We start from the raw sequence: 15,004 nt of genomic DNA, 5'->3' as shown, positions 1-15,004 counted from the left end.
AATTGGGGTTGTAGTCAAAACTGTCTTGAGCTTCTGAAAGCTCGCCTCACACTCCTCTATCCACTGAAATGGAGCACCCTTTTGAGTCAACCTAGTCATAGGGGCTATAATCGATGAAAACCCCTCCACAAAACGACGATAGTAGCCCACCAAGCCAAGGAAACTGTGGATCTCTATAGCTGAGGATGGTCTGGGCCAACTCTGCATGGCCTCTATCTTCTTCAGATCCACCCGAATATCCTCACTCGATACCACATGGCCTAAGAATGCCATTGAATCCAACCAAAACTCACATTTCGAGAACTTAGCATATAACTTCTTCTCTCTAGAGTATGAAGCACAGTCCTCAGGTGATGCTCATGATCTTCTCGACTCCGGGAATATACAAGAATGTCATCAATAAAGACAATGACGAACGAGTCAAGATACGGTGGGAACATACTGTGCATCAAATGCATAAAGGTTGTTGGGGCATTGGTCAACCCAAATGACATAACAAGGAACTCGTAATGATCATACCGAGTCCTGAAAGCAGTCTTTGGGATGTCTGACTCCCGAATCTTCAACTAATGGTAACTTGAGTGCAAATCAATCTTAGAAAACACATGTGCACCCTGAAGCTGGTCAAACAGATCATCAATACGAGGCAGGATAACGATTCTTTACTATAACCTTATTCAACTGGTGATAATCAATACACATACGCATAGAACCATCCTTTTTCTTCACAAACAAAATAGGAGCACCCCAAGGTGAAACACTGGGCCAAATAAAACCCTTATCAAGCAATTCATGTAACTGATCTTTAACTCCTTCAACTCAGGAGGAGACATACGATACGGAGGGATAGAAATGGGCTGAGTGCCCGGCAACAGATCAAGGCCAAAATCAATATCTTTATCAGGCGGCATGCCTGGGAGATCAATTGGAAACACATCAGGAAAATCTAGTTCTACGGGGACTGAATCAACCGAAAGGGTATCGATACTGACATCTCTCACATAAGCTATATATGCGTCACACCCCTTCTCAACCATATGATGAGCCTTAAGGAAAGAAATAACTCTACTGGAAGTATGATCTAAGGTACCTCTCCACTAAACACGCGGTACACCTGGCATAGCCAGTGTCACGGTTTTGGCGTGACAATCAAGAATAACATAATGGGGCGACAACTAGTCCATGTCCAAGATAATGTCAAAATCAACCATGCTGAGTAACAATAGATCGGCTCTGGTCTCAAAACCACTAAGAGCAACCAAACACGACCGATAAACGTGGTCCACAATAAGAGAATCTCCTACAGGAGTAGAAACATAAACAGGGGAACTCAAGGAATCTTGGGATACACCCAAATGCGGAGCAAAATAAGAAGACACATAAGAGTAAGTGGAGCCTGGATCGAATAGAACCGATGCATCTCTGTGACAAACCAGTATAATACCTGTGATGACGTCCAACAACAAAGTCCATAGTGATCCTCTCCCACTTCCACTCGGGAATATCCATCTGCTTAAGCAAGACACCTGGTCTCTGATGCTCATATTTCACTTATTGACAATTGAGACACCGAGCTACAAATCCCACAATGTCTTTCTTCATTCTTCTCCACCAATAATGCTGCCTCAAATCCTGATACATCTTCGCGGCACCCGGATGAATGGAATACCGCGATCTATGGGCCTCCTCCAGAATCAACTCCCGAAGCCCATCTACATTGGGCACACAAATCCGTCCCTGCATCCTCAACACCCCATCATCACCAATGGTCACATCCCTGCCATCATCATGCTAAACTCTATCCTTAAGGAAAAGAAAATGCAGATCATCATACCGGCACTCTCTTATGCGATCATATAAAGAAGACCGAGAAACCACACAAGCCAATACCCGACTGGGCTCCGAAATATCTAACCTCACGAACTGATTGGCCAAGGCCTGAACATCAACTGCAAGAGGTCTCTCCCCAACTGAAATATATGCCAAACTCTCCATACTTACCGCTTTTCGGCTCAAAGCATCGGCCATCACATTGGCCTTTCCCGGATGGTACAATATAGTGATATCATAATCCTTTAGCAACTCCAACCACCTCCGTTGCCTCAAATTGAGATCCTTCTGCTTGAACAAGTGCTGGAGGCTACGATGATTAGTAAATACCCCACAAGACACACCATACATGTAATGCCTCCAAATTTTCAACGCGTGATTTATGGCAGCCAACTCCAAATCATGAACGGGGTAGTTCTTCTCATGGGGCTTCAACTGACGAGAAGCATAAGCAATAACTCTTCCCTCCTACATCAATACATAACCAATAGCAACTCTCAAATCATCACAATACATGGTATATGAACCTAAATTTGATAGCAAAACTAACACCGGAGTTGTGGTCAAAGTTGTCTTGAGCTTTTGAAAGCTCTCCTCACACTCATTCGACCATACAAATGAAGCACCCTTCTGAGTCAACTTGGTCAAGGGCGATGGGATAGATGAGAATCCCTGAACAAAATGGCGATAATAATCCACCAAACCAAGAAAACTGTGAATCTCTATGGCTGAGGACGCTCTGGGCCAACTCTAAACCGCCTCTATCTTCTTGGGATCAACCTGAATACCCTCGCTGGACACCACGTGCCCCAAGAGAGCCACTAAACTAAGCCGAAACTCACACTTGGAGAATTTTTCATAAAACTTCTCCTCCCTCAATCTCTTCAACACAACTCTCAAATGCTCTGCGTGCTCCTCCTGACTATGCAAATACACCAGAATGTCATCAATGAAGACTATGACAAACAAATCGAGATAAGGTCGGAACACGCTATTCGTCAAAAGCATGAACGTTGTTGGGGCATTAGTCAGCCCAAAAGACATCACCAAGAACTCATAATGACCATATCGGGTCCTGAAAACTGTCTTAAGAATATCCAAGTCCCTGATTTTCAATAGGTGATAACCCGAACGGAGATCAATCTTAGAGAACACTCTCGCTCCCCGAAGCTAGTCGAATAGATCATCAATGCGAGGCAAAGGATACTTGTTCTTAATTGTTACTTTGTTTAATTGCCTATAATCAATACACATCCTCATAGTGCCATCCTTCTTCTTCACAAATAGAACCGGCGCACCCCATGGTGACATACTAGGCTGAATGAACCCTTTATCAAGGAGTTCCTAAAGCTGCTTTTTTAATTCCTTCAACTCCGTTGGTGCCATACGATACGGCGGAATAGAAATGGGCTGAGTGCTCAGCACCAGGTCAATACCAAAATCAACATCCCTATCCGGTGGCAAGCTCGACAGGTCTGTAGGAAACACATCGGGAAAATCCTTCACAACTAGAATAGAATCAATGTTGGGAGTCTCTGCACCGACATCCCTCATAAAGGCTAGATACGAAAGACATCCATTCCCAACCATACACTAGGCCTTCAAGAATGAGATCACTCTACTGGGAACATAATCAGTCAAACCCCCCCACTCAATTTGTGGCACACCCGGTATAGCCAATGTGACTGTCTTGGCATGACAGTCCAGAATAGCACGACACGGAGATAACCAGTCCATGCCTAAAATAATATCGAAATCCACCATACACAATAATAAAAGATTCACTCGGGTCTCTAGACCCCCAATAGTTACCACACATGGCCGGTACATACGGTCTACAACAACAGTATCGCCCACTGGAGTAGATACATGAATAGGTGAAACAAGAGACTCAAGGAGCGTATCGAGATAATGGGCAAAGTATGATGACACATAAGAAAAGGTGGAACCGGGATCAAATAATACAGAGGCATCTCTATGGCAGACTGAAACAATACCTGAAATAATAGCATTAGAAGCAATAGCATTGAGTCTGCTTGGAAGTGCACAGAAATGAGCCTGACCACCATTGATCGACCTCTCCCTCTAGGGCGACCCCTAACTAACTGACCTCCACCCCTAGCTGACTTGGCGGGTGGTGAAGTGACTGGAGTAGAAGTCGAGGGTTGACCCCTCTGTTGAGACTGACCATCATGAAGACGAGGACACTGCCTCCTCATATTTCCAAACTCTCCCCACTCATAACAACTCCTCGGTGCTGGAGATGGGGACTAAAAAGAACCCCTGGCACCGGAATGACCAGTAGAAGGACCTGGCATGGAAGAACCCTGAACTGATGGAGCACAGGACGAACTCTGGGCTAGAAGGGCACTAAGTGATGAGTGGCCCTGATGAGAACTGTGAGAACCATGACCCGATGATGCCCCACGATAACCTGGGCGAGCTGAATGAGACTGTCTGAATGGGCAGCCTCTTCCCTGCTAGAACTGACCCCTCAAAGGAGCACCACTAAAGCTACCAAATCCCTGAGGCCTCTTGGCCTCCCTCTCCTCTCGCTCCTGGCGGCAAACCAACTCAATCTCACGGGCGATGTCAACAACCTCCTCAAAAGTAGCACATGTCACCCTTTCCCTAGTCATAAGAATCCAAAGCTGATATGTGAGACCATCAACAAACCTTATAATCCTCTCTCTATCTGTCGGAACCAACCAGACCACATGACGAGCTAACTCAGAGAACCGCATCTCATATTGCGTCATAGTCATCTCTCCCTGACGCAACTACTAGAACTGCCTATGTAGCTCCTCTCGGCGAGACTGTAGTACATATTTTTCAATAAAGAGAACAGAGAACTGCTGCCAAGTAAGGGGCGTTGCATCAATAGGCCTACGCCTCTCATACGCCTCCCAACAAGTGAAGTTAGCCCCAGAAAACTGAAAGGTGGTAAAAGCTACACCACTGGTCTCTAGAATCCCCGTTGTACGAAGCATCCTCTAACACTTATCTAACAAACCCTGGGCATCCTCGCCCTCTGCACAGCTAAAAGTTGGAGGCTTGAGTCTACCAAACCTCTCTAGTCAATGCTGCTCGTCGTCCAGCATAACTGGTACCACAAACTCCTGAGTTGGTGCAACCGGCTGGGCTGGAGGTGCCTTTGGTGTTTGGAGTCCCTGTACAACCGACTCAGGTGTGCGAGTAATGAGATTTTGGGTGCCTCTCCCGGCCTGAAAAGTAGATGCGGTCGTAGTAACTGAGACCACCTGAGCCAAACCGGTACACACTGATAAGATCTAAGCTAAAGGCTCCTGAAGGACTGGAATCACAATAGGCACAGCTGGTGCTTGAACTGGTGCTGCTATAGCGTCCACAACTGGGACCTGATCCTGAACTAGGGCAGTTGGTGGATCTGCAGGTCCTGCCCTAGCTGCTCTGCCCCTACGATGGCCTCGGCCGCGTCCTCGGTCTCTGGTGGCCGCAACCGTTGGTACTGGTAGTCGTCCACCGTGCCCGGTAGCACGTGTCCTCACCATCTGTGAGAGAATAGAATAACAGAAGTTTAGTAGTCAGATCAACATATTCGCATGACAAGAATTTCAAGAATATGAAGATTTTCCTAAAGGTTCTACAGCCTCTCGAGGATAAATACAGACGTCTTCATACTGATCCGCGAGACTCTACTAAACCAGCTCATGACTCGTGAGACCTATGTAACCTAGGCTCTGATACCAACTTATCATGACCCCAAATACCCGGTCGCGATGGCACCTATCATATTACTAGGCAAGCCAACCCAAACCATTAACTACAACAAGTTCCTTTTATAAACTCATTTTTGTAACATAGGTTTAAATACCAATTTCCCATAATAAGTGTTTAAAAACAACAAAATATAAGTGAAAGTCCCCAAATATCTGGTGTCACGAGTCTAGAGCCTCTACTATATAACTGACTATTTGATACAACAAAATTCTAGAAAAATGCAGAAAAGAAAAAGATAAGAAGGAGAAAACAGGGTTGCGGACGCCATGCAGCTACCTTAAAATCTCCAGTAACCTCTGGATCAGCTGAGGATCATCACTCTACCACTCGGGCACCTAGATCTGCATACAAGGTGCTGGAAGTAACGTGAGTACGCCAACTCAGTAAGTAACTAAAGTAAATAAGGTCTGAAAGTAGTGACGATCAGTTAAAAATCATATAACTGAATAAACACATGATAACAAATCCATTTCATAGTTTAAAACCAGTTTCGTCGTAAAATTATCAACTTCAATTTAAACACTTGAAATCATATACTTAGCAATTTTTCCAATAGAGGCTATTTTAAAAAGAAGAGTGAAATCAGTGAAAATATAATAACTGGGCCCCTCGGGCAAGGTATCACTCAAAACATGGCCTCTCGGGCAGCCTCTCAGTCACTCGTGACTCACTCTCAGCACTCAGGCTCATTAATATCCCATAATAATAGAAATCATAGTAACCACTACGGCGTGCAGCCCGATCCGTAATTATTAGTCGACTACGCTCACTGTGGGTGTACAAACTCCGGAGGGGCTCCTACAGCCCAAGTGTCATATCGCTGCGGCGCGCAGCCCGATCCAATACATATATCGTTGCGGCATGCAGCCCGATCCATATAAGTATCGTTGTGGAGTGCAACCCGATCCATATTTCATACATATATAATTATCCTCACCATTAGGTTCTCAACCTCTCTTGGTCATTAATCTCACAGTCTCTCGGGCACAATAGTAGAAACTAGGGAACTCAGCCCAAACAATCCTCACATTTAAAAGTAGGGTTATAAAACCAGTTCTAAACAATTAAACAGGTAAAGCATGACTGAAGATATGCTTTCAATAAGTAAAGTGAGGAAAAACAGTAAAAATGCCCCTAAGAGTCTCAACAGGTCGGCACAAGGCCCCAAACATGGCATACATCCCATAATATAGTATAAATGACTAAAGTACGGAATAATATAAGATTCCAAATCAAATACGCAGGTTAATAGTCTCTACGAGACGGACCAAGTCACAATCCCTACTGGTGCATGCCCACACGCTCGCTACATAGCATGTGCATCAGCATTTATCAAAACAAGTCAAATACCGGGGTTTGTACCCTCAGTTCCAGATTTACAATGGTTACTTACCTCAAATAGGTGAAAATACTACTCCACGATGCCTTTTCCCCTCGAATTGGACTCCACTCGTGTTGAATCTATCCAAAATCAGAATCACGGCGTCAAAATATGCTAAGGGAACGAAGCCCAAACAAAAATAATCAAATTATACCAAAAATCCCGAAATTGGCCAAACCTGACCCCCGGTACCACATCTTGAAACTCGATAAAAATCACATCAACGGAATCCTTATCCTCCCACGAGTCCATGCATACTAAGAACACTGAAATCGGAGTCCAAATGACCCCTCAAATTCACATTCTACAGTCTCTCAATCTCAAGCCCTAATTCCTCAATTTTAGGCTTAGATTCTATGATTTATTAGGTAGATTTCACATTAGAATCGATTTTTAAGTCCAAGAATCTTACCTCCAAGCGATTACCCTTGAATCCCTCTTCAATCTCCTTCAAAAAGCTCCAAAAACGACCAACAATGGAAGAAATAAACCTCACATTTGCGGACAAGACGACCTTTTAAACCTTCTGCCCAGGTCTTAATTTCCTTCTTCGCGATCGCGGGACATCCTTCGCGATCGTGAAGCACAAATTCTCAGCACCCATAAAAGAAAGTCATAACCAACTCATAAAGGAGTGAAATCTGTGCAAGTTCAAAGTTGAGAGAAAAAGCGCTGACAGCGATAAAATAGTGCAGCCGCGGAAGGACAACTGTTAGGGCGGCCATAATTACACTCTCAGTGGAAGTGAGGTTCAGAGAGGTGTTTTGAAGGAAGATAGGGGCCGCTGACCACGGTAAAATAGCACAGCAGTAGAATTACTTGACATGGCCAAGGTCCAAATTTCGCCCTCAGCGGAATTGAGAATCAGAGGACTGGAGATTGGAGCTCAAATAAAAAGTGCAGTCCGTGAACATATTTCGCGGCCGCTGTTGAAGACAACTCTGAGGTGGTTTCTTTTCCGCTCCCAGCAGAATCACGTCTAGACCAAGATCAGAAGAGAAGAACCACGGTCCGCGCTTGCTTTTGTGCGGCCACGGAAGTCCAAGCGTTGAGGCGACCAGTTTTCCGTTGTCAGCAGAACCTCCGTAGGGGCATTTTTGTCCAGTAATTTTAGCTGTGTATAAATAGATCTTTTTCAGATTTTTAGGGTAACTTTTGTACTGAGGAGCTCGTGAACCGCTGTACTTAGCTGTTTTGAGTAATTTTAGAGTATCTTTAGCTATTTATTCTTAGATCTTATCTTTGTAATCAACATTTATGGCTTATATTTCATCTTCATCTTTGATTTCTACCTTCATTATGAGTAGCTAAACCCATTAACTAGGGTTGTGACCCAACCCTAGTGTGGGTATTTAATGGGTCTTCTATTTTAGGGCTTAATTGTTTATGGGTTAGTGATATTTAGCTTGTTTCATGCTTTAATTGTAGAATTGGTAGTTGCAAACACTGATTCATGCCTTTATGGCTTAGACTTTTCTTGAGAAAGAGGGACTAAGTCTAGGAAATTCAGGCTAACAACGAATAGGGGTGCACTCAAGAGATTGATAGCCCCAATTAAAGGGTTAAACCTAGAGATAGTAATACCCGACTTGAACCAATTTTACTTGTATTATTTGAACACCCAATTGGGCTTGAGAAAGCCAATTAGGGCAAAGTCACTCAAACTACCGAGAGGTATAGAGTGAGTAATTATATGTAATGGTTATATCACGACCCAAATTATAACAAGCTTGCCCTAAGTTTTAGATCCCATCAGATACTCACCTAGTTCTAAGTCACTTCCCTAGTGCCTTTTATCACTTGAGAAAACCCTTGCAAAAATATTGTACTTAGATTATTTTCAACAATCCTTAGCATTAAAATTAGAATAGAATCAAATCCAAACATTATTAGAAGTGCAATTAAGAACAACACGCATAGCTAGATTAGATAGAAATCCAATTCCAAACCAATATTAACTCTCTGCAGATTCGATCCTGACCTTTCCGGTAAAAGCTGCATCGACCACTCCTCACCATTTTATATGGGTATAGGGTTGGAGTTGATCAGATAACGACTATGGTATCTTGATCCCATGACACCAAAATTTATAATTAGCAAACATATAACCTTTGATGAATCTTCTATGTTACATTCCAAAAAAGAGTCTTCTAGTTCTTGTAATACGGATAAAGGGAAGAGTACAAAAAAGCATGTAGAGGTTGAGATTGGCATTCCTTCTAAGCCAAGATCACCAACTTTGGAGCAAAATACAGTTGAAACTCCTAAAGTTGAGCCAGAAGTTGAAATTCCTAAAGTTGAACCAGAAGAAGAGGAGTATTCTTTAGCCAAAAATAGACCAAGAAGAGAAAGTAAACAACCATTAGTTGCATAGGAAGCTGAAGAAATTGGAGAACCATCAAAATATTCAGAAGCGGTTTTTGGTGCTGATTTAGCCAAGTAGTTTGCAATGAATGGAGAAATTGAGTCTCTCCACAAGAATAGTACTTGGTCTCCTATGAAGCCACCATCAGGAAAGAGAATTGTTGGTTGCAAATGGGTCTTCAAGAAAAAGGATGGCATTTCAGGGGTTGAAGATGCGAGGTATAAAGCACAATTAGTTGCAAAGGGCTATTGTCAGGTACAACGAGTTGATTTTAATGATATTTTCTCACCTGTTGTTAAACATAACTCTATTTGTGTCTTGCTTGCCTTAGTTGCCATGTATGATTTGGAATTAGAATAGCTTGATGTTAAGACAACTTTCTTACATGGAAAACTTGAGGAACAAATATACATGAACCAACTCGAAGGATTTAAAATTGAAGGAAAGGAAGATCTTGTTTACTTGTTGAATAAATCCTTGTACGGATTAAAGCATTCTCTAAGACAATGGTACAAAAGGTTTGATTTCTTTATGTTGGGTCATGGTTATTCGAGAAGCATGTATGATAGTTGTGTTTACTTTCGGAAGTTAAATGATGATTCATTTATGTACTTATTACTATATGTTGATGAAATGCTCATTGCTGCTAAGGATTTGACAAAAATTCACAATTTGAAAAGTCAAGGTAAATTTTAGATGAAATATTTGGGAGCAACTAAGAAAATTCTTGTCATAGATATCAAAAGAGACTGAGGAGCCAACAGGCTATTCCTGACCCAGAAAAAGTACTTGGAGAAAGTTTTGGAAAAGTTTAGCATGAAAGATGCTAAACCGGTTAGTACCCCTCTTGCTGCTCATTTAATGTTATCAGTTGCTCAGTCACTGTAGTCAGAGGAAGAAGAGAGGTATATGGCACAGGTACCTTATTCCAGTGCAGTCGGCAATATTATGTATACAATGGTGTGCACACATACAGATATTTCCCAAGAAGTAAGTATAGTGAGCCGATATATGGTTTGCCCTGGTAAAGCACATTAACAGACTATGAAATGGATTCTCATATACTTGTAAGGTACTTCAAACACATTTTTGGAGCTTGGGAGAAATACTAACTCTTTGGATGGTTTTGTAGACTCAGATTATGCAGGTGATCTTGACAAAAGAAGATCACTAACAGGCTATGTATTTTGCATTGGTGGTTGAGCTATCAGCGGAAAAGCTACATTACAACATGCAGTAGCTTTATCTACTACTGAAGAAGAATATATGGAAGGGACCGAGGCTATCAAAGAAGCCTTATGGTTGAAGGGTCTATTTGCTAAACTCAGTTTACACCAAGGTAGTATTACTATTTTTGTGATAGGCAAAGTGCCATTTACTTGACTAAAGACAAAATGTATCATGAGAGGACGAAGTATATCAACATCAAGTATCATTTTATCCGGAAACCATTGCTGATGGAAAAGCCTCTGTTCAGAATATCAACACTAGAGACAGTCATGCTGACATGTTCACAAAGCCTCTTCCAGTTGGCAAGTTCAAGCTCTTGAGCTAGATTGCTATTTATGAAGAATGATCCAACCCATATGGGATTTTGCAAAGAGGGTGGAGCAAATTTACTATATCAACCCAAATTAGGCCAATGTGGAGATTTGTAATATGGCCAATATTTTGGCTAGTAGAGTCCATCTCAGATAAAAGCCTATTTGTAATTGTTGGAAATGTTCTTTGGGAACCAAAAATATTACATTGTATGGTGGATATCATTTGCACAAGTTGTATCTTTTCTTTTAAACCTTGGAGGCAAGGCTTTTTTGCCTATAAAAAGAAAGGCCACTAGTTCATTTTAAATACACCAACAAGACTTCAATCTTCATTTATTGTTTCTTCCTCTCCTCCTTTATTGAGATTTGTTTGTAAGAGAGTTGAGTGTTGGAAAATATTTGTGTGATCCCCTTTCTTTGGAGTGATCTTGTGAGGTTATTCTTTTGGGGGTATTTGAGATTAATTAGAGTATTTACTCTAATTTTGTAGTCTTATCGGTATAGTGAATTTTTGTCACGACCCAAATTCCATATTAGGTCATGATTGCACCCAACACTATTGTTAGGCAAGCCAACACTAATCAACTAGTGAATTCTCATTTAAGTAATTAATAAGTGATAACTTCCCCTTATTTGATAAAAATTTAGGAGTTTAAAATATAAGCATAAATAAATGGAAGCAATAAATACGAATCGTGATCATGTAAGTAAACCAAAATCACAAGTCTACTAGTGTGTGTGCCAAGACCTAGTGTCACAAGTATGTGGGCAATCTAGTAGAAGATACAAAACCATACTATCCTACTATCTGAGAAGAAATATATAGGAAAATAAAAACATTAGAGAGACTCCAGCTGCTGTAGAATGGCTCAAAAGGGTAGCTCACCGGGAAGTCTAAAGATAGGGAGTCAAGTCTATGCACCGGACTGATGGCCAGATGCTCCTGCCTCAAATCCTGTACAATAAAGTGCAGAAGTATAGCTTGAGTACATAAAAATATGTACCCAGTAAGTATCTCGTCTAACCACGAAGAAGTAGTGATGAGGGGTGGACTTTGACACTTACTAGGGCCATGTAAAAACCCGACAGGTCGTTTTAAGCTTTTGCACTTGAATCGCCAGTTCTCGGGCATGACTTACCCCGTATGATGTATTATGACTGATGTAAATCATTGATTTTGGTTTTCACGGAAATCGGTATGAATTAGAAAGAACAGTCTCAGTTGAAAGCTTTGAATTTGAAAGGTTTGACCAAGAGTTGACTTATTTGTATATGATCTTGTATAGGAATTTTTATGATTTGGTTAGCTTTTTGGGTGATTTATGACTTAGAAGCGTTATTGGAATCGGTTTTGGAGGTCCGGTGTAGAATTAGGCTTGAATTGGCGAAGTTAGTATTTTGGCGAATTCCGGTTGATAGGTGAGATTTCGATCCGAGGGTCTGAATGGAATTCTGAGAGTTGTTGTAGCTTCGTTATGTCATTTGTGATGTGTGCGCCAAATTTCAGGTCATTCGGACGTGGTTTGGTTGGGTTTTTGATCGAAAGCGTATGTCAGAAGTTTTTAGAAAACGTAGGCTTGAATTCGATGTGAATTGATGGATTTGGTGTTGTTTGAGGTGATTTGATGATTGGAACAAGTTTGAATGAGGTTTTAGGATGTGTTGGTACCCTTGTTTGGGGTCCCGGGGGCCTCGGGTGAGTTTCAGGTGGTCAATCGGACCACTTTTGAAGTTAAAAGTTGCAAAAATTGTGTTCAGCAGTTGCAGAGAAATTATGCCTTCGCGATCGTGAGGGGCATATCGCGATCGCGTAGAAGTAATTTGGGTTAGCTAGAGTTAAGCCTTCGCGTTCGCGTTTGAGGCCTCGTGTTCGCGGAAGGCTGGGATTGTGTGCTTCGCGTTCGCGAAGGGTTCATGAGGCTGTTCATCACGTTCGCAATATTGTGTTCGCAATCGCATATAAGGAATTGGGTCCCAGGGGAAATTTCCCATCACGTTCGCGTGAGAGTCTATGCGTTCGTGGAGGTAGAGGAGGAAAGGCATCGCGTTCGCGACCCGCATGTCACGTTCACATAGAGTAAAAATTGGTCAACGCAATTTTGTGCTACGCGTTCGCGAGTGGTTGACCGCGTTCGCGAAGAAGGAAAGTCAGGCCTGGGCAAAATGTTTTTAAGTCGTCTTGTCCGCGATTTTAAGTCTATTTTCACCCATCGCTGCTCGTTTTTGGAGATTTTTGAAGGAAATTAAAGAAGGATTCAAGAGGAATCGACTTGAGGTAAGAATCTTGGTCTTAAAATTCGATTATATTGTGAAATCCACCTAGAAATTCATGGAAAGCTAAGGCTAAAATTGAAGAACTAGGGCTTGAGAAAGTTGGACTTTGATTTGGGATTTGGAGGACCATTTGGGGTCGGATTTGAGAACTTTTGGTATGTATGAACTCATGGGGTGATAAGGAATCTAATGATGTGAAAATATTTGAGTTTCGAGAAGTGGGCTCGGGGCTCGGGTATTGCTAATTTCGAGATCGTTGCTATTTTTGATTGTTTTCGCTTGGGCTTTGTTCCCTTAGCATATGGTGACGTATTCGTTCTGATTTTGGATTGATTTGATGCGCGTGGAGGCCAATTCAAGGGGCAAAGGTGTCGCGAGCTAGAGTTGTAGCCGATTCGAGATGAGTAATAAATGTAAATGATGCCCTGAGGGTTTGAAACCCCGAATTTGCACATTGTAGTGCTATATTGAGGTGAGACACGTGCTTGATGATGAGTGTGGGGTAGTTTACCAGTGGGGATTGTGACTTGGTGCATCCCAAGTGATGCTTTTACCGCGTATTTGATTGGAGTTTATTTGATATCATCATTACTTGGACTGATTGCCATATTTGGGCTTCGTGCCAACTATTTGAACCCTCCGGGAAGTTTTATCACTATTTCCTCACTATTTTGACTTACTACTTGAACTCAGTTGTACCGTTTTCCACTGTTTTTACATCTCAGCCACTTTTACTCGGTTTGAAACTAAAATGATATATTAGATGATGTTTTGTGCTAAGAACTACTGTTTTACTAATGCCCGATGGGCTTATATGATTTCTGTACTGAGTATGGCCAAAGGCCAGAAGTGAGGATACTATGGGATCGGGCGGCGCGCCGCAACAGTGTTATACTAATACTGATATGAGGCTGAGGGCCTAGATTTTGATGCCACGATATGGATTGATATTGTGCTTGGGTCGTAAGGGGCCCATCCCAGAGTCTACACACCCCTAGTGAGCGCCGTCGACGAAATATATGGATCAGGCTGCATGCTGCAGCGATATATAGATCGGGTTGCACGCCGCAGTGGGTACTATAGGGTACCATTTTATGTGTTAATTTCCTTATATGTCTTTCACTTAACCGCTTATTTGTTGTAGCATTACCATATTTCGTTTCCATTGGTTTACTGCTTTCATATTACTTGTTTAAACCGCCACATTATAGATTACTCTGTGTTTTCTGTGATTTCTTATTCCCAGTCATTATTTATGCTTATCACTCACTGGGTCGGAGTACTCACATTACTCCCTGCACCTTGTATGTAGATGCAGGTATTTATACACCCGGTAGCGGGTTTTGGTTGGTCAGAGGCAGAGTTATCGGAGTTTAGCAAGGTGGCTACCGGCGTTCGCAGCACCATTTTTCTCCCTTTTGCTCATTATTCCTATTTTGTATAATTTAGACTTTGTAGTTGTATTTACACCCTAATAGATGATCGTGACTTGTGACACCCCGGTTTGGGCTGTGTTTGGGTTGTATTCTGTATTTAATAAAGAAAACTTTTGTTTAGACTGTGGTTATTTAATTATGCTAAAATTGTTTATTCTTATTAACTATTTTGAAAAGGCGAAATGGGTTGGTTGGCTGGCCTTGTCTTCACGAGAGGCACCATCATGATCGGATCGGGGTTCGGGTCGTGACAAGTTGGTATCAGAGCCTAGGTTACATAGGTCTCACGAGTCATGAGCAGGTTTAGTAGAGTCTCGTGGATCGGTACGGAGACGTCCGTATTTATCCTCGAGAGGCTGTAAAACCTTTAGGAAAACTTCACATTCTTGAATTCTTATCGTGCATCCTTGATTCA

The sequence above is a fragment of the Nicotiana sylvestris genome, chromosome 4 (genome assembly GCF_000393655.2).
Source record: "Nicotiana sylvestris chromosome 4, ASM39365v2, whole genome shotgun sequence".
NCBI classification, from domain to species: domain Eukaryota; kingdom Viridiplantae; phylum Streptophyta; class Magnoliopsida; order Solanales; family Solanaceae; genus Nicotiana; species Nicotiana sylvestris.
The sequence above is the reverse complement of the archived record's forward strand: the minus strand, read 5'-3'. Positions refer to the sequence as shown.